The 21,793-nt window shown below is 35.5% G+C and overlaps 1 long non-coding RNA gene across 1 annotated transcript; it reads left to right on the top strand.

The window, feature by feature from the left end:
* Positions 1-233: 233 nt before the first annotated feature.
* LOC113459344 (uncharacterized) lies at positions 234-20,890 on the top strand. Its single transcript, XR_012579274.1, has 4 exons — positions 234-495; positions 627-708; positions 853-987; positions 20,861-20,890. It is a non-coding gene; the product is annotated as an uncharacterized LOC113459344 (long non-coding RNA).
* Positions 20,891-21,793: the final 903 nt, after the last annotated feature.

Genomic DNA, 21,793 nt, shown 5'->3' with positions numbered 1-21,793 from the left:
GAGGAAACAAACTCTTGGAGCCTCTAAAAGGCAGTCAGTAGAGGGAGCCATGTTCATATGCAGTTTATTACATGCCACTGCAAAGCTTTCTAAAATAACCCAGCTGATGAACAAATGAGATTTTTTTTTTATTTGCTGCAGTACCCTTACATAGAAAGAGAATGTAATATGAAAAAAAATCAGACTCTTTCCTGACTATGTTAGTAAAGTGAAGGATCACAGTGATAACAACATTAGGGTGCAGCTGCAACCTTAGATTTGCTGTATTCTATGATTTTTAGATTTACCAAGGGATTTAAGTACTTAATATTAACCTCCTGTGTATTTTAGTGTGCAGATTCCAAAAAACACAAGGAGAGGAAAAACCTGCTGTACCAATGCTTATCCCTGTCAATAGCTTGGCAGCTGCTTTCCTGTTCAGCTTTAAAGTTTCTGAGTACTTTTTTAGTAAGAACTGAGCGGTTTAGGGATTGCCTTCTCAGTAATCAGTGACTGGTGAGGGTTTTTTTTGTTTTTTTTTTTTTTTTTTTTTTGTTTGATTTTTGGGGTGTTTTTTTGGTTTTTTTTCTGAAAGTATAACTAGAGAACCCTTAGGTATTCTCACTGCTGAAATATTTATACCACAGGAAGACTGAATTCCCAGTGAAATGCAGTTGCAGCCATTTTCTTTGAAAACACGGCTGGAGCCCTTTCATGAGGATAATGAAGGTGAGTTCTTCACACTGAGAGGAACATTGAAATGGGGATTTGAGGTCTCACACAATGGGTAAAGAAGGGGAAAGGGAACACAGCAGCTATAGTACATGTAGTAATAAATATCATTCTTGCACAAACCCTTTTTCATTTTGACAGAGAGAAGTAAGGCACTGCTCATTAGCTATTACTGTGTGAAAGGACTCAGCCCACTGCCAAGAACCCCTGCCATGCCACTCTACTGTGAGGCATAGTGTAAGAATTACAGCTTTCAGGTTCTCTACACTGACTGAGGTATGATTTATGATGCTGAGTTGCTCTTCAACACTAAGAATAAGGAAATTGTGTATAAAAGGGTGGTGCACTTTTAAGATCTGTTGATGCTATCACTAATACAGATGTATGAGGAAAGTGCAGCGGTGTTTAGGAGCCAGAGAAAAGTGACTTAGAAGAAAAATTTTTCAGAAACTGAACTTTATTCCTAGGGAATTACAGTGAACTTGTGCTTTAACTATGCACATATATACACATAGAGGTATACTTATCTGTGGGAACTACTCCATGGTTAGTTTTCTGTTCAGATCTGTGGAGATAAGGCTTCCCTATATTAAAGCTTTATGAGAATAATTAAAAAAAAAAAAAAACCTAGACAAGAACAAGACTGCTCTTCCCTCTCTTCTGTAAAAGCTATGGAAATTACAGCATTAGTAAAAAGCTAGTGAAACTATGAAAATATCTCATGAAAATATCTAGTATCATAGGTTAAGCAGAAGTTAAAACTATAGATATGTAAATTCTATATCACATTTTATTTATATTTTTGTTCCAGCATTTTTCTTCTTACAGTCATCACTATATGTCAAATCATATAACTTCAGCTCAGATTTTTTTCAGAAAGATCTACCTACCCTATTATTTTTTAAGATTCCCTTTCTTTTGTGGTTTTTAGCAGTTATCTTGTTTTGACCCTGTTCTATTGAAATTGTTTGTCTAGTACTTCTATGGCATAAGCATGAATCTATGTGAAGTTCAACAATAAGGTACTTAATGGAAAAAATTATAGTATATTTCATTTGCTTTTCCTCTTTTGTGAGGGAAGTTATGGATCCAGACCTGTCAATTTCTGATTCAGCATGGATCTAAGCATTGCAATTTCCAGGAAAGCAGCAAATTTCCTGTGGCCCATGATGTCATTGTAGGAGTGGCTATTGGATCTATACAGATACAGAACACATGATGTCATTGTAGGAGTGGCTATTGTATCTACACACATACAGAACACTCCTATAACCAGCAGTATGAAGGGATTTGTTCTAAGACAGAATATCAAATTAATAAATGTCTTGAATAAAATGAACTTTTTTAAAAGTATAAGGCATAAATGATGAAAGATTTTTCAAATTTCATGGTAACTTATTACAGGAAATAATCTGCCTGTGTATTTTTCATACTACATAACACTGGAGATCACTCTTCTAGGAAACTTGCAGTAAACTTGCATAATATTTGCCCACTCTGTAATAGAGTTGTGCATTAAAGTTTTATTTTAATAAAGTTACTCTTGATATTTGGAAGGTACAAAAACTCTTTCTATCTGTGCTGCAAATGTAAAGCCAATGACTAATAAGAGGATAATTTTTTTTAGACTAGGCTGGACAAGAATGCTTTGATTATAGACACGTTTTCACATTTTGTCTTAGACTCGTATATCATAACTACACAATCTTCCCATTTTGAATTCTGGAACTGGAGCAGATGGCAGAGATGTATTTCAAATAATGGTACTTGACATATAATGTCTATAAATAGCTGCACAACTACAAGGTGTTATTTGTAATTTTTCTCTCTTGCGAATAAACTAGAAGTTCTCTGTCACTTCATGATAATTGTTCTTGAAATTCTTCACAAATGCATAATTTTTTGAAATTTTTATCTTAAGGTAAAATGACAAATATCAAAGCAGATGTTCCTTTGCATGTTACTGGATTCCCAAATGTCTCCACAGCCTAGTCATAGAATCAATTCCTGCCACATATTATGCACATATATATATAGATAGATAGTCATAGAGAAAAAATATGAGACATACATTCTCCACTTTTACAAAACATTTCTTAAATTTTTTTGTCAAGATAAAGGAGTCTATTAGAAGAATAAATTGATTTTCTACCTAAAACAACTACATAAATGATAAAATGTATTATGTATCTTACTAAGAGTGAGTTTATATGTTAAATAATTTTCCCTTCAGCTAATTGATGCAAAGATTTAAAAAAAAAACCCAAAACTGGTACTTAAATTTTACTGAAATGTCAGCTATGAAGGGGAGAGAGTTGTACACCATACCAAAAATAATGTTTTGGTTTTATGTCACTGGTGGGTGCTCTTTGAGAGAACAGTTAGTTCTTGTTTCAGGCAGAAGAAAAATGAAAAATGGTCTCAGACATCTTAGTTTATGGTAATATAAAATAAAAACTAATGCTTCAGAATCTTAAGCCAATTTCCATATGTTGTATTCTGTTCCAGTACTGGTGTTGTCATGTTTTCAATCAAGGTTAATGCAAACAAAATAAAAACTTCAGAAATCAGCTACAACTTACGTAAAAACTCATGCTGAAAACCAGTTAGAATGAACAGACTGTGTGATTTAAATATTCTTTTAAATTTTTGGCAGCTTGAGATTTACTTTATATCCCATTTGCTCCTTATTCTTTTAGTTATAGTAAGCAGGTAATGCTTTCTTTGCTGTGAAAAATGCTGTTGTTGCCAACTTTGTCATCTAAGCTTCATTTTTACAGTTCTAGTAGCATCAGTTTGTCAACATAAAAGCTAAAATATTCTGAACTCAATCAGCTTTCTCAGGTTTGCCTCTGGAGATGGCATTAAGGGGTTTGGATAACCTTATCTGTTCAATACTGAGGATGTTTCTGGCTTCTGCTAAGAGCTCTCTAGTGATTCCTTTCAAAACTTTTAATGGACAGCAATATGTCTGTCTGATCATATCCATACTCTTTACCACATCATCCTAGAGACTTTTTAACACAGCCTGATAGTAGTGCTACCCTTTCAGCCAGTTTTACATGGACCAATAACAGTAGCATAACAGGGGAAAAAAGCCTCAGACATTTAATGTTACTCTTCATTTTGGTGTAGTTATTATTGGACGTTTTAGGAGGTATAGACAAGTTGTGAAGTGGACTGCCTCCAGAAAAAAAAAAATCAGACCAAAAAACAAACAAAAAGCCAAAAAACCCCGAGAAGCATGTCATGCAAAAAATCTCTTTCATATCCAGAAAGCTGAAAAACATTGTATTAATAAAGAAGTATGGTGTAGGGCTAGACTCACATTTGAACAACATCACTTATCTTGCACAGTTTTGAAGAATACAATTTAATATTTTATGAGATTATGTAGATTTGTATTTGGAAGGTTACTTGTATTAGGAAATACTATTTCTATTGTTGGATGCATATTGAATTATTTCAGTGAAGTGGAACAGCTCTGATTGTGTTACCAAAAAAATACCCCAAACAATTTTTAAATGCAAATTCCAGTTACAATACACCATTTTTTTTAGTTCAGCAGACAGCATGCTATCCTTTAGGATTTTAAATTAGTGCACAGACAGATTTGAGGCTAAATTTAATGCAATAACCTTTTCGTTTTATGTTTTTCGAAGCAAATGATAAGTTTTACCAGTGTTACAACTGTATTTTCTGTGATTGCACTGGTGGGACTCATTTAAATTAGAATGTTTTATCATCTATTTCTTCAGCAAAATCATACTCTAACATTTTGATATACATCTTTGGGAATGAAAAAAGACGGGAAAAACTAGCATTCTACCTTTAGCACTATCTTTTCCTACTAATTTAATTTTATGATGGTGCCCTCTGCATTGAAAATGAATTTTTATTTTCCCTTGAGGTAATTCTTTACACTGACAACACAACAGAAGAGTTGGCCTGCTGTGATAGAACTGTAGCTACTCTTAGCTGATACAATGCCTCTGGTAGTGGCCTACTCTCCATTAAGGAAAATGTGTATTTCTGACATTAGCTCATTTGTAAGTTTAAAAACCTTGGATAGAAGACTACACTCAAGCTAATATAACTCCAGAACTTTCTTAGAGGGGTAAAAAATAGCAAATTTGAGCTTTAAAATGGCAATGGTGTGTCCAATCTCTCTCAGGAATGAACACCAAGCATGCAACAAATTGCAACTTTTTGTTAATATTACATTGTTTGACAGTGCAGCACAGAAAGTGTGGGCATCTTCCTTGGAAGGAAGATATGCAGAGAAAAATTGATTTATTTACACAGGGGGAAAAAAAAGTAAAATGCTTCTGTGCACAATCAGAGAACTAGTTTTGATTTTGTTCCCAGGCATTGTCAAATGCAAAAAACCATAAACAATGTAAGGAGTAGAGCCTTAGTTGAGTCTATTAAGTTATACACAGTAGGATTTATTTTTCTCATTTATTTTTCTATTTAAATATTCAAGGACTGCAAGGAGATTGATGCAGATGTTAGCACAGAGCATTTTGTTGGGATAATATGAAATGTGCAATGAAAACTATGAATAGTGACTTAAAATCTTGAACATGCTGATCCCACACAGATCAAGAAAGCAAAGAAACCACATGCAGTGGTCCATCTAATATTTTATGACTCAAACTGCTATTCAAGCATTTTTATGGAAGTAGTTGGAAGATATTATCCTTACATTAGCTGACTCAAAGTTCTCGTATTGGACTGCCGAGAAAATATTTTAAATAAGCTAGAAAAAGAACTAAAAACATCTTAAACCCTTAATCTTAAATATTTTTTAAGATGTTTTAGTTCTTAAAAGAAAAAAATAACAACAAAAAAACAAAAGCAAGACAAAACAAAAAAACCCACCCCAAACCCACAAACCGAAAATTAAACTAAGTGCATTTTCTGAATATGCTCTGGAAAAAAACAACCCTGTAAACATCCCTATAAACATCCCATTTGTGATAGAACTGTGGTGAAATGGAGTGGGAAGGGATTTTAAGGTATCAGCTAGTCTGTCTTTTAATGAAAGCAGAATCAAGTAAGTTTAAGGTAGGCATTTTTCTATGAATTTTTTAAAATATTTCTTTGCTACCTTTACAACATCCAAAACTATTAAAAAACATCATTAAGTGTTTTAATCATGTGACTCATTAAAAAAATTTTCTCAACTACTATCTATACTAACAAATTTTTGTCTCAGCTCAGTTCTTTACTTTTCTGTTCTGACTGAAGGGAAAGGTTACCTCTTTGTGGCCATCTTTTTTCTTATAGCATTTTCTCATCCTGTGTGTGTCTCAGCTTCCTTTTTTCCAGACAAACCCACATATTCCAAGCTTTTCTTTGAAATATGGACAAATATAATAAAGCATGGCTGTCACAGTGTCATGCTGAACTCCCTAGCCTTCAGCTGCAGTGAAAGCTGTTTCAGAGAGAACAGTCTCAGTCTTTCACTGAATGTTGACCCACTAGCACATCTTACCTTCACACTCAGCACATAAAAGGGACAAGGATTATTTCCTCTTCAGTGTACAAATGATGTCTAGCAAAAGTTATTCCATAATACTAGCCTTTTCTTCTTCATCAACCCAAAATGTTATGTGATGTAGAGAATGACCCAGGTTGCTCAGATGAGAATTTATAAACTTCCTGGTCCCAGACATGGAGCGTGGGAGCTAACAGGAGTCAGATACCCCAAACAACATTGCATGTAGTGTAAGACTTACTAAGACTTACACATGCCATGGTGAAAGACTTAGTCTGGAGTCTTATGAATGTGATAATATAGGTGAAGCCAGTCACCTGTTATGAATTTAACAGTGTCAAATTTATTAAAAAAAAAAATTATATATATATATATATATACATAGGGAGTCTTAGAGAGGTCAGCTTTTTTACATCCTGCAGTATTTGAAATTGAGACTGGCAAAAGTCTGAGTATGTTGTCAGGGCACACAGATTTGGGTCTGAAGGGACGTTTAATTGCTGTGGGTTGTCACACAGCTCTGCCAAGGGACAGACAGGGGACACAGAGCAAGGGCAGGAAGAACAAACTGGGAATGTGATGTGATAGGGGCACTTGGTGTTGGAACATAAAATGATTGTGTCAGGTTGTTCATTTAGGTTGTCTCCTGGAGTTTGGAAGAGCAGATGAGCTCACTGGGGTTGGACAAGGAGTCAGCCCTGGGCTGGAGGGAGCACTTGGAGCATGGGGAGTGTCGCAGAATGAGGCCTTTGCCATGGTCGAGCCATTTGTCGGTGAGGGGAGACTCAGACACTCAATAAGAGTGATAAGCAAATTCCGTTTATTGAAGAGAGCATCAGACACTTATACAGCTAGTAATAAGCTTGTGAATATTCTGTAAGCCAAGCAATCTATTGGTTAAACTATACTATCAACTCTTCCTCATTCCTTAGGGGTTACATCTCTCTTTTCTCATGTCTCTTTCACTGTTTGTTATCCTACCACAGCTAGGCCCAAGGACACTGTTATCAGCACAGGTGCAGGACTTGAATGAGCCATGGTTTTGTACTTTTCCATTTTCTAGCAGCTAAATTCCCAACAGAGGAGTGCTAGTGGAGCAGGAAGGGCAGACCCTGACAGAAGGGCCTCTCCTAGTTACACTCTCAGCTGCCAAACAGCCAGGGGCCGTGGGACAGCTCCAGGCATTGGGCATATCTCCCAGGAGAGTGACAGGTTGAGGCTGAACCAGGATATAAGGGCGGGCCTGGCTCACCAGGGGCGTGGCTGGACAGGGCAGCGGGAGCTGGAGAACAATTCTGCTGCAGCATCCTTGGGGCATGTGACAATGGCACTGGGAGGTGCCATGGGATCCTGGGCTGTGGGCAGGGGTATCCCTGATGAGGCTGGATAGGGACAGCCAGTCCTCAGGACCCTGTCACCTATGTATAACTTCCACATAGCTATTCATTTTATAATATATTATAGCTGATTCTCTAGTACACCATCTAAAAATTTTTCACTACTTTTTACTTTCATTACACAGACCAGATTTCAGAGTAATATGTGAATTTCTAACCTCTGTATTTGTGGTGGTGATACACTGTTAATCTTTTATTGATAATCCTGAGCACCCAGTCTCAGAAATGTTTCTTAGCTCTAATACAAATGCTGAGTCCTTGTCGGAAAGAGAATAAGCAGAAATTCATCAGGAAGCAAGTGGTTGCTGTGATAAAAGGAATGTCATCATGACAGAGGAAAATAGGAATAGACAACTGACACCGCAGATTAATTCATAACATCACAGAATCAATCACTGAGGTGTGAAAAGTACCTTAGACAGAGGCAGCCATCAATACCAGATTAACACTTCTCTTAGCTACTCCTGATTTTCTCTCAAAAAATAATACACATGCTAGTGGTAAAAAAATACCCCTTACTTATTCAGTATCTCAGCTCTTAAATATTCAGATTTCACTTCTGTTTTATAGGCAATATATATGCCTTAATTTAAATTATGTATTTTATTTTTTTCCATTTCCTTTCATATGGTTTATTAAAGATTTTTAGGTATTCTATGCTTTTATTTAGAGTTTTTAGATGTTCATTTTTGGCACTGTATTGTTTCTGTTGGAAAAATAAGCAGTAACAGCACAGTTTCACACCTCAGCAAATAATCTGCAATTAAATCATCTGGCCAAATGAAATGAGTTTATAGTCTTCATGAAAAAGGTGGCTGAACTTCTCTCTAATTTGCAGGTCATTTATAATTTCCTTTTTTATTTTCAGGATTTGACAAGTCAGAATTTTCTACTTTCTGCTTCACAAAAATTGAATAATTGCATTAGATATGCTCAAGATCACATATACTTTGAGAAACAATACAAAGAGAGCAACTACAAACTACAGCCAATTCTTTGCACTTTAAAAATTGAATTTTCACTGTAGGCAGGAGGAAGTGATGGGTATTTAAGCAAGAAAATCCTAAAAGTCTTTGAGGTTTTATTTCAGCAGTTCTTGTGTATTGTTTGAAACCTCTCACCTGCTTGACATCTGTGTCTGTAGAATTCACTTAGTGTATTTTTACAGTCCAGAAAAACTCTTATTATTGTGCATGCCTTGGGAAATGATATCATGGCTAGTTATCAGCAATTTATGAGCATTATTCTAAGCTTCCTGAAGTGGGCCCAAAACTTATACATAGAATATGGAAGATGCAGCCCTTGAAAATACATTTTTTCTTAACGCAAACAGTCTTAAGGGTCGTGATTACGATGACAATGATTTGCAGTTCCGGCTTTCATTAATCCAGCGCAAACACAATGGGACAGTTCCGCAAATTACAGCAATATTGTGTCAACACTTCAAACACTACAAACTATGTCTTCCACTTCCCTATGCTTTTACCCCTTTGCTATTATCTCCTGTTCTGTCATTTTAGAAGAGTATCAATCTAAAAGTCTGTCACAGATCCTGAGTTTTCCTGTGACTTCATAGGATTAGTTTTTACGTGCTTCTTTTCAGACTGTGGCTACATCTGATATTTTAAGGTCTCTTATTTTTTTTGAAGTTATGTGAACACCGCTTAAATTCATACCTACACTTTCTGCTAAAGAACTGAAAATGCCACATATAAAGTACTTAATTGACAGGACCAGGTCTGAGCTTTCTTCTTGCCTGTTATAAAATAACGCATAAAAGCCATCCAGCCATCCATCAGGACATTTTTCTTTATTTGCTCAGGTAGAGACCATAGCTATTATTTCAGATGACTGTTGGTTATTGTAACCAAAGGTACTGTTCAAATTACTCCAAGACAGCTTTACATTACACAGGGTAAATGATCTGCAAAGTCATGATACTGAAATCCAAAGTAATCTCTGGTTTTATTTCCACAAAGCTAATCTCTTGATTGGCAAAATGAAGTATTTTGAGTTATTATATTAAAATACTGTAATTATATTCTAACATTCAAAGTTAAAACTAAAAAAACCCCAAACTTTCATAGACATTTCATAGACGTTAATGTACTTTACTTGCAATTTCACGGAGTAATACGATGGTAATAGCAGTGAAGATTAAAAATAATGAAAGTTTCTTTTGATTGCTCATTGCAAATTCTTTTCCTTTAAAGTCTTACATGTGAGTTCAAACAGGCCATATGCAGAAAAAAAAAAAAAAAACCTGAAGACTTATAGTTTTTTAAAATAAATTATAGGGTAACAGTACCTTTTACTTTGTCTCACAGAGTAACTGGAATTATTGTGGATTTCTTATTGCTATTTTGTCTAAATCTTCACTGTGGTGTATGTTCATTAAATTAGGAAACTGTGGAAAATATTTTAGTTGTTAAGTCTGAAAAAAGGAAACTTTTCTCACTCAGGAATCCAAAAAATGTAAATAGCATTCACATTGATTTAATTAGGCATTTTACTGACTTATAAAAAAATGTAGGTAGTGCTTCAGATTTGCCATGTTTACACTCACTTTCTCAATTTTTAGTAACAGTCCTTTAAGACTAGGAAGATTATTAGATGTTTTGACATAGCCTCCAAGTCCACTATTATTTCAGCCAGACCCTTTTGAATTCTCATAATCACATTCCCAAAAACTTTGTCCTGATAGAGGACAAATATTCAACAAAACAGCTCAGTGAAGTACTATGTAGATTTTATTATAATGCATTTTTTTCCCAACCTACATGTTCACCCTGACTGTCTAGTGCAGGTAAAAAAGCAAAATAATAGTTTATTTATTATTCCAACCCATTAGACTGTAGAGACACTTCCACCTGAAGGAGTGATCATCTCTGATCAAAGAGAGACAATATCTATTTGGCTTGGTTTGTGTTTTCATCACATCTCAAGACCAAGCTGTTCAGAGCATGTGGGAAATTCTGTCTCCCTGTAAATCAGTGAGAGCTCCCACAGATTTTACAGAAGTTACAATTTCATGAGAGGATTCGGGCTAGCACTCGCCAGACTTATAGCACACTATAGCCCTAAACACTTCCTTTGTTACCATCAGTACCCCGGAAAATCTCACTATCCCCTCTAGAGCAAGAAATGCGTGCAGAATCTTTTCAGTAGGAATATTAGGTGATCCTATCCTTTATCCACAACAGGACCACCACAGCTGTCTCAACCTTTCTACTTCTAACTTATTTCTTTCATGCAGAAAAAACCTGACCTCTGACCTCCACTTTCCAGAGGAACCTCCCCATCACCCTTATATTTGGCCTAGACAAACATTCAGCGCAACAGATTTTTCTGGAGACTAATCAAAACAAATCCATCTGGCCAAAGAACACAGGAAATCTGTTTCAATTGCTGACTTTTGCTGGACTTCAATCTAATGTTTTGTTCCAAGATGGATGAAAGCAAGGCATTCTGTCACTATAAGGGTTTCAGGTACAGCATGTGGAGCATGATGTCTTACTGAAGTGTATTTGCAATTTTTTCTCTGCTCTCATTTCTTTGTATTTTAAAATATTTTAAAAGAGTGTCACGTAGGTATGAATTTAAAAATAAGCAGTGTTCACATATGTTTTTACCATGCCTATGCATCAGGAATTTAAATAGTCCAACTATCAATAAAAAGAAAGTTTCCTTACTTTACAGATGTGTTTATGTTTTTCAACAATTGGAATGACACAGAATGGAAACTGCGCTTGAAAAAGCTTGGTGCAGTCACAGGATTCATTTGCTGCAGCCTATGACTCTTTAACCTCTAAAAATGACTGAATTGAACCCTACACATAAGCTCATTTAAATGTCATAACCTACTCATTAGTGGGAAGAACAGAAAGATTAGAAAATATGCAGAGAAACCCTATGTGAAGACTGATTTTGTATGCACTTGCTCACACATATCTTAGAGTTACAATACCACAGCTAAGAATAATTACTGAGGAGGAAAGAAAAGGACAGGGAGCTGAGATGAACTCTGTGAAGTTCAAATGTGCAAACCCTCTCTGTTCCAGAAGTGAAGTGACATTCTCTGACTTGGGTGGGAATTTGCATAATGTGGGAAAGCTTGTTTCTTATCTTCACATAGTTGTGCTTGCTCTGGAATTATCAATTTTCAAGGAGCATTTCAAAATGTATGCAAAAAAGGGCTGCTCTTGAACCTCTGTAATCTCATATCCATTTGGAACACACATCAGGGGTTTGCTAAACCTCTGACTCTCCCATAATACTGCTTACATGACAATGATCAACTTCTTAAATAGCCACCACAGAAAAATAATTAACAGCAAGTTTAGAAGAAACAGAAATTGCTGCAGAAATCAACTCAAGGTTTGAAAGCAAATCATGTTTTGATACAAGGTCATACATGCAAGTACATTACGTGTTGCCAATGTCACATAGCTTGGAAGAACTATTTCAGAAAGCACAAGTGTGTATCAAGCAAGGAAAGCTATTTTAAGTGTCAGTGTTTGCTTTTCCAGAGCAGCATATTTCTATATTGCTTTCATCTGTCCATGTGGAGTCTGCAAGGAATCAGGAAGATTAAGCTGAACATATCATCAGTAACTGTAGGTACATAGAGACTTTAAAGAGTCTTATGACTTATATCCTTTGACACTCATTCTATGATAACATGAACATTGTGAGTCTGAAGAATGCTTGCTAATGATGAAATTTTTTTGTTAAAATCAAATATGAGTAGAATTTTACTGAATCCTGGAAAGATTTTTAGAAATTGACACAGGTGCAAAATATCATTAAGAAAAGCTTAGTTTAATTTTTGTTGCTTTTTCAGTTTTTTCTTTTTCTTCTTTTCATTTATTCCTTCCCCACCTTTTCAACTTAAAAGCTGAATATTCAAAAGGTATAATTTTCAAAAAGGTGCATAATCCAATTTCAGTCATTCTCTGTAAGTACCACATTAAGAAAAACCGAATCTTTGGCCGAGTAAGCTTTTAGGCATTAAGAGACTTTCCAATTTTGTTCTTCAATGTCTAAATCATTGTAGGCTTAGGGCTTTGATATTTCTCTAATGCAATTTCTTAGTTTGTACTTGGGATAATATTTTACTACTTCAGTAATAACAACATTATGAGAAGAAATATGTAAGAAAGATATTCCCATGCTGCATTAGTGAGAGGAATGTAACGTGGGCACCAGTGAGTCTGAGCTGTGAATCATTTCAGTGGAGGTAAGGTAAAGGATTCAAAGTTACGCAGGAAGTATCAAAAAATGTCTTCATAATGATGCTTGAATCTTCACACAGATTTATTTATTATGCTGCAATTCAAATCTTATGTAATAGCATTCAACTATTTAACATCCATTTGAATTACTGTACACTGTGACTAAAGTTATTAAAGAAAACCAATAGCTTTGAATGGGATTTCTCACACTTTTCAAATTCTTACTATTTCTATTTTATTAAAAAAAAGAAAGTTTTGGTTTGTTTCCTAAGCATTTTCATCTGCAGAATTGGTGAAAAAAAATTAACTTTCAAGGCACCTATGAAATGAGACAGAAAAGAAAAAGCATAGACTGCTTTCTTCCCCTACCCTCCCCCTTCTTTGTGCAGTTGTCCTTGGTAAGATGAAATAAGTGAAATGAATCATGTGCTGTCACCATTATTGAGCAAGTTCTGATGGCTTTAGCTCGAGGTTAACGTTAGAAAATCTCTCTGAATATTACAGTTTGCTTTCTCTCTCCATATCTCAGACTGAAATGTCCTTTTTAAAATCTGTTTCTCTGTCCCTCCAAATCAATGCAATCAGACTTTGCTGAAAAATTGAAATATTATGTTCTTCAGCTTTTGCATGTTTCTCTGAAAGCAAACAAAAACTCTTGACATTTTCTTGAACTCCTCAAATATGATTCTGTATTATTTATCAAGAGATCCTGTCTCCACATCTGAAAGCAGACTCTGCTTGATCTTTTCCCTGGTGGTAGACTTTTTTGCTGATTAGTATTACTGTACTATTATCATAATAATACTACTTTTTATTTCTACACCCTTTCTAATTTTTACACACATAGAAAAGCTATTCTGTTATTTCCTTTTTGTTTTTTTTCCCAAAGTATAACTGGGAAGCAGATTTAAACATTTCACAAAAATTATGCTATGGAAATTAAAAAGTGTTTGTAGTGTAACAATACTGGAAACAGATATGGTTGCTATTTCAACCCATTCATTGTAAAATGAAGCCAGAAACAAATTCCTAGACTGGCAAATGCCGTGATAAAATCTCAGGGCTGTCTCTAATCACCAAGGTCAAGAATCTATGTGTACATGTCACACCCCTTATTTAGTTTGCTTTGACTTGTTTGATTTGTATAGAAACATAAATCCAGAGTAGGAAAAGTGATATGGTTTGAGAACATGACAGACACATCTGGACCTGAGAACCTGTAAGTTGCTCTGTGTCCAGTAATACAAAAATATGCAAAAAGCAGAGGTTAAAAAGTAAATCAATAGTTACATAAATTTTCTTTGTGAAGTTAATTGAAAAGGGGCTGAAAATATCCACAATTTTACAGACAGTAAATAAATAAATACATAGGGATAAATGTGACCTGTGGAAGTCAAGCTCTCTAGTGAAGATAAAAATAAAAACTTTCTTTCCTAATATAAAATTAATTCATATAAGGTTCCTGGTGACCTGAACTCTGAGGAAGAGAACGATGTTAAGCATAAGTCAATGAAACAATTGTTTATGTGTCTCTAAATAACTTAGAAGCATATGGTAGATGGGATGCAAGATCAGGCCATTTAACTGCAAATATAGTGAAAATATGAATCTGTACTTGTGCACTCAGATCTGCTGCCTAAACAAAGGTGTCCAGTGACATCTTTTTTATGACACTGTCCCACATATACACACCATCTGGCTTCCCAGAGAGGACAGGTTTCCTGGAGCCTTGTGCCTCATCTGACAGAGTTGTGCAGGTCTCAGCTGTCACTGTACACATATATGCAGACAAGTTAATAAAGTCCCTAATCAGTATGGGTAATGGAGCTTTAGAGCTATTCAGCTAGCCAAATAAAAGTGCCTGGTTTAAGGTGACATGAGCAGCTTCCAAGGTAACATTGATGATACTGACTGAAGGCTTGATGTAGATTCACATTTACACTATCTGAGATGCAGAGAATCTGAGAGATTTCAAACTGTATTGCTTTTCTAACTATGGGCAAGTTTACGCTGAGTACAGTGATCCTGATGGGTCCTTTCCAGCTTGAAATGTTCTCTGATTCTATTACTTTATGAAACATAAGCAGTGTGAGTACATATCTACATAGAGAACTGTCAGTCTTGACAAATGCAATTGAACTACTGTGATTAAAACAGTCAGTAGAAGTGTAGGAAAAAAGTTTGCATCCTTCATTATACATATTTTTCCTCTAGGTTTTTTTTCCCCCTTTAATTCCCTCAATGCACATTAGAGTCCATTTTGTTCCCTGATAGTTTTAGTCAGGGCTTGATTCTGTTGTCATACCAAATTTTGTACATCATGAAGATGTTTGTAGGTGAACTGCTGGGCCTCTACATACTCCTCCAAAAGACAATGGTTGTTGTGTAATTTTGCCACACTGTGTGAGCACTTCAGGCGCTTTGAGAGAACTCTGATTGCAACATACACTTTCCTTTAGGCAAGAAAATTAACCCCTAATATTTCACAATGAAAAAACAATTAAGTGTTTTGATAATGACTCCAGTACACACAAATAGTGGTAATTATATGTAAAACACTAATTTAAACAAAGTTTATGCATTAAAAATGCAAACAATGTTATTACTGGTACTTCTGGAGTAAGAAGACACAGTGAGTTAACAATCTGGTGACCTATTCTCACTTACACTCATCTGACACAGAATGCCATTGTACTCGTCAGATTCATTTAAAATGAAACACAATTTTTTCAGTGCTACTTCACACTGTGAAATGATGTAAATGAAAATTAAGCCTTGGATTTTCCCTACAGTGTATTTTGCTGAGTCCTGACTGCAATTACACTCACAGAAATTCAGAAGAAGTTATGAGATTGCATCCAGTAAGAATGCTACTCACTATTTCAAATCCTATTTTAAGGATCCTGTTAATTTCATGCTGTGTAGGCTAAATCATAGAGAATGATGCAGATTGGATTTTCACTTATCTAGTGGAATGTTTGAAGTTAAAAGTATGCTTAAGAATATTTTTTTCTTTAATTTTACTGCTTCAGACTGAAATGGTTGATTTCTCCCTCCTGACAAGAAAGTCAAATGACTATTTTTAGATATTTCAAAATAAAATCCTTGTAAACTATGCAAATTGGGTATCTACAAATCCAACAAAGAAATTCATGATCTAGCACCACATAATTGATGGAAGGGATCAGAGTGAGGCTTGAAAAGTATCACTCTATCTAGCCTTTTATAAAGCGGAAGAATTATTTTGGATTGTAAGTTTTATAATTTAGCATCTGAAAGATTTTTTCCTTGTGTTCTGCTAGTTTTTATAAGAGACTACCTAAAAATGGATGGCAAAAATGTTGTTTTAAGTAGAAAAATTTTAAAAATAAATTTTAGAATTAGTTCATCAAGGATGCATAGAATTATTTATTGACTGTTCTATGGCAGGGAAAGGGAGGAGCAGGGTGTGTATTGAGAAAGAGGCAGAGATGTTGCAGGTTTCTTTCTGTCTTTTAATAAGAAGGATCCGACAACAAGATAAAATCTGTCTGTTAAGACAGAGTTAGAAAAGGAATACAGAGGAATATAGATAAGTAATATTACACACCTTGAAAAGCCATAGGAAGAACCCATTTGGGGAACATCCATGCAGCATCAGATGGTCACGGGATGGATATCCCCACTTCATGCTGTGTAGATCCTCAGATCCCTCAGTGGGATATTGTGTTACTTTCTTATCAGAAAAATTGTGTTTTCATACAGAACATCTTGCTGCAATTTTAGACGAAGGCAAGGCATAAGTGATGTAATTGCCAGGACCAAATGAGAGCTGTCTGGAGGCTCCTTTTTCCAAGTTAATCTGTAGATGAGAGTTTTGTGCAGCCCAACAGAGCCTGAAGACCACCTTGGACAAGCAGCACAGAGCAGCAGAGGCTTGCATCTACTCAGGTTAATTGCACTGTGGATCACAGGTCCCTTTGCTTCCAGAAGCTTCCATGACAAGATCGTTACGGCGACTGAAAGTATTTTGGAAAATAAGATCATCTGAAAAACTACAAGGTAATGAAATGCTTATCCTCTAGGGATGTTTAGCCTTTAGAGAGTTGTATGAAAAAGCCATAGAAGAAGCATGTTTTGTCAGTGTAACTGAAACTGAGTATCCCCCAAGGACAAATTCAGTGCAAGAAAATAAAATGGAGAGTCGGGATCTTTCTGAAATGTTCCCTGCATAAATTCAGTTTGATTCACATGAGCTGTGAAAGGAGAAATCTATAATAAGGAAATTTATTCTTATAGTCTTATGAAGTCAAATATAAAATGTCTGTTCTCGCCACTGCTATTCACCGTAATTGGATTATTTTCTGAATAGTTTGACTGAATACTGCAAGATCAACAAAGATGGCAGAATCTCATCCTAAATTTGAGTAAAAGTCCTATAATACAAGAGACATACATGTAAGAGTCAGTTTTATAATACAAAATCCAATAATTTATGCTTTCACCTGCACAATAAAAATTATAGGAAAATGGATAGAGTTTTACTAGATAAAAAGTACCAGTCTAACAATCTGAATGGGTGCTTAACTGTCACTGTGCTCCTTGTTATTTAGCAAGAAAATCTCAGTGATACATTAGCCATAAAATAAGGGTTGCTAAGAAACGAAGAAAAAAATTCTTTACAATAATGGAAGCTTACTTGTAACCACAAGAAAAGAAAGCTTAGGGGCTTAAAGAATAAGGAAAGGTAAAGAAAACTCCCTTTTCCTTAAAAAAGTATACCTATTTAGATCTCACATCTCATCTTTTAAGTCAATCCTTGGTTTATGTCATTTCATTGCCAAAATGAGATTTCATTTCAAGTGCTGCTGAACATGGACTAGACATACACTTTTCTCCATTGAAAGTATCTATTTAGAAGCAAGATTTCTACCCTGCTTATACAGATGGTCACCCTCACATTTAAGTGAAGGCTTATTTTGCATTTCAGGTCTCTGGAGTAAACCCTTAGTGTTAGGCTTTTTTGGAGAATGAGAAAATCATTGATCAAATAGGCATTGTGTTGCTTTGTGATGCACCTATATGCTTCAACAAACGTAACTGCCTAAACTAGCTTCTCCAAACAGAATGAGGAAAAATGATGTTAAAATTTTCACTTTTATGATATGAACCATATTTTGCTTATAGAATTGAAGTTCAGTCCTGGAATTATGCTAGTCTAATGATGAATGGTAAATTCAAATATGACTTACTAAGCCATGGTTAAGCTGGGACAAGAGATCTCAGGAGTACAAAGTTTAAAGAGGTAGAAATATTAAATATATATGAGTTAATGTAATGAATTTTCCTTCACTGAATGTTTTTAATGGAACCTAATAGGCATAAAATCATTAGGGAATTGTTGAATGTAGAGTTTTAATGAAAGTCCTTTGAAACATATAGAACTGTATTAAGAAGTATGTCCATTAGAACTTCTTCTGTACTTTAAGATATGAAAATTTACCTTTTGATCTATTTGCTATAGTATGCATTTAGCTTTGAGTGTAGAAATCTATGGAAATAAACAAAAATAGGTGTCCAATTGCGGTATCCAAGTGAATCTATGTACTTCTCTGCATCTGAGAAAAATCTATGCACTTCTCTGCATCTGCTTTTTTAAATTTTGCTTCTAAATGGAGGTAAAGTATGACAATTAAATGTGACTAATGCATTGTGAGTTTAGTCCTCAAAGAATACATATGGAACAAAAAAACCTTTCTTTTTTTTTAAAGAAAAAGTCTTCTAGTTCATGAATTTGCTTATAGGTAGCTATTTATTTTCATTGTCTGGAGAGTTAGATAACATTATTTTTGTAAAAACAGAAGGGACTTTAAAGATTATCTAGCTTGAACACCTCTGTCATAGCCAGGGACAGTTTGACAAGAAAAGGTTGCTCAAAGTCCCATCCAACATGGCCTTCAACCTATTCCAGTGTCTCCCCACCATCTCAATGAATAAATTATTCCTAATTGTCAATCTAAACCGGCTCCCTTTCAGTTTAAAACTATTCCCTCTTGTCCTGTCACTGCATACGTGTGTAAAAAGTCTCTCTCCAGCTTTCTTTCTCCTTAGAAGGCTGCTAGAAGGTCTCCTTGGAGCCTTCTCTTCTCCATGCTGAACAACCTTAACTCTCAGCCTGTCTTCATAGGAGAGGTGCTCCAGCCCTCTGATCATCTTTATGGTCTCCTCTGGACTTGTCCCAACAGGTCCATGTCCTTCATATGCTGATGCCCCAAGCAGGAGACAGCTGGACAGGAGTAGAAAAGAGGGAGAGAGTCATGTCCTTCAAACAGGCAGTAGAAGCTGAAGAGCATTTTTACCCTGCTTAAATTTGGTATACACATCTGGTCAGCAGAACAGGTCTCCACTCTCGACTGACTATATTAGCTTAAATAAATGAGGCAAGCTAGCTTAGGGTGATCATAAATTGAATGGCTTCCATCCTTAGAAAACTGAAATATAACTTCCTATTTTCAGCTCAATAAGACTTTAAAGCCTATATGTTGATTCCTTTTTCTAGTGATTAAGTTATTTTGTGCAACAGATTAAGTTGCACAAAAATAGAAAATAGTGCCAAATTACTGCACTTCCAATAAATGCAGTTTCCTGTTTCTAAATTGATAATGTAATATAATTTGCAAGCTGTGGGGGAAGATTGACTTTGGGTATGGTTTGTTTTGTTGTTTTTTTAAGCAATGTAGCAGTGTTACTACTGCCACTGGCCTCACAATATTCATATTTTCCTACTCGTGTGAGGAAATTAAATAATTTGATTTCAGAAAATACACAAGGTTTATACCAGGCTTCTCTCATACTCCAAAAGCACTTAAATATCAGCTTTGCTGTCATGATGAGAATGTTATTATTGTACCATCTGGGACAACACACATGCATAGTATTAGTCATTTTTAGGTATATAATCTAAACAAAAACTCTGCCTATTCAAGTTGATGACAATAAAGATTATCACCTTTATAAAGGTCAATTTAGAACATATGTTTAGCTTAGAACATATGTTTTATTTTTGATAGTGGTAAAATTCCAGCTAAAAGTTTTTTAATCTTTTTCCCCCCCACTTCTACAGAACTCAGATTATGTCAGCTCACTAAAGTAATTTTCAGAACTTCTTCTGGCTTGAAATAGTAGAGGATCTCTACTGATATCTACTTGTGCAGCTCACATATACCTGCAGAAACCAGGACTACCCATCCTGAATGTGAAATTTTACATAGACTTGAAAGGGGGTTAATGTGGTACAAATACTGCTTCAAAAAGAAAAAAACATTAAATGTTGAGATTCAATTGATTTTTAAAATGTAAAGTTATATAAACTGTAAAATACTATTTTATACTATTTTACACAGAATTTGCATGCGAGGGCCAGACACTTGAGCTGTTTCAAAGTTCATAGACAAAAAAAGCTGCTACTGAAATTGCACAAATACTCTGTTATTTTGTTTGAGATAAGAGGGTTGTCAGTGTAAAGATTGTATCACAGTTCAAAATAGCTTGTCTAATATGGAGTTCACATGCAGAAGTGTTGCAATCCTATAGTCTTGGCCTCATTTAAGACCTTTACTGCTTGAACTGTAATCTCAAACTGAAGAAGTTATGTACAAGAATCCGTTTCTTTGTTGAAGTAAAGCATGTACTAACAAGTCTATTTGTCTTTCTGTTGACAGCTTGCATAGTCCTGCACAGTATTATGATACTTTCTCACTAACTGAACTAAAGAGACTGAAGGTATTGTATTCAGTAGTTAGCCTACAGTAGATAATCTACAGTAATTACAGTAGATTAACTACAAAATCATCTAAGTTGGAAAGGATGTCAAGAAGTCTTTAATACAATTTTGTTTTAAATGGAGGTCAACATTGATTTCGTATCAAGTTTTTTTAAGTCTTTATTCAGCTGAGTCTTGAAGACCTTCAAGGCCAGCATCATAAATGCTCTTCATCCACTCATGGAACATCAATTCCTCTTGTTAATTTTCCCAGGTTGTGTGAGTTTGTGCACATGAATTTCAGGTAGGTCAGCTTCTAATGTTCTTTATCCTTCACAAGACCTCTTTTACACCCATCACCCTGCCCTATGTATTGTCTTACCTTTCTTCACTTAACTGAAAGCTCTTCTCACCATCTGATGATATGTGTGATACATAGTCCTCATTATCACTCTGGGAAGTCCTGTTTTCAAGAAGATTCATCTGCACTTGGTGAAGTAGATCTCATGTCTTGCTAGCAGTTCTTATTCCTTAAAAATCTCCGTCATAAAAAAAAAATCAAAGCACTGCTTGTAACAATGCCATTAGTCATCTTGTTATTTCAGGATACTTCAGGAACCTCTGCCTGAGGCTTTCCTATCATCTGTGGGACCAAGGGGAATACCATCTTTGTCCTCATCTCTCTGTACTCACTTCTGATTCTTCCGGGTTTCCTTAGCAGTGTTAATGGTGAGCACATGGATCAGCAAAAGTCTGAAGGCCGCATGAGACTCGTCATCCTCTATGCCACATTCTGGATCCAAGCTCCATCAAAGAATTAATCTCCTGAGGCAGCAGTCCTGGTTGGCAGGTGGGTGCTTTTATCTCTTGCAAAACAGAGTCTCAAAACACCATTGCCAGCTGCTACCTCTCGGCACTAATTCTTGATTCAGGCCCATCTGGCTCTGAAATCTATTTCCATGAAATTCCTTCTCTTTCCTTGGTTATTAGTGCAATGAATGCATTGTGTAAATTCAGATCTGGAAGCCAAGAAGCCTTTCTCCTGCTGACAGAGAGCACAAGTCTCCATCCATCTCTACCTTGGGAATACCATCCACTGTTATTAATGCATAATCTTTCTTTGTCCCTTTTTCTTTTCATTCTGTAGCTCAACATCCTGTGTCTGCAGTCTCTGTGATGATTATGCAAACCTCCTACTCATCCTCCC

Source organism: Zonotrichia albicollis, chromosome 2, assembly GCF_047830755.1.
Source record: "Zonotrichia albicollis isolate bZonAlb1 chromosome 2, bZonAlb1.hap1, whole genome shotgun sequence".
Classification (NCBI taxonomy): Eukaryota; Metazoa; Chordata; class Aves; order Passeriformes; family Passerellidae; genus Zonotrichia; species Zonotrichia albicollis.
Note: the sequence above shows the minus strand (reverse complement) of the source record. Positions and strands in the feature narration are given on the sequence as shown.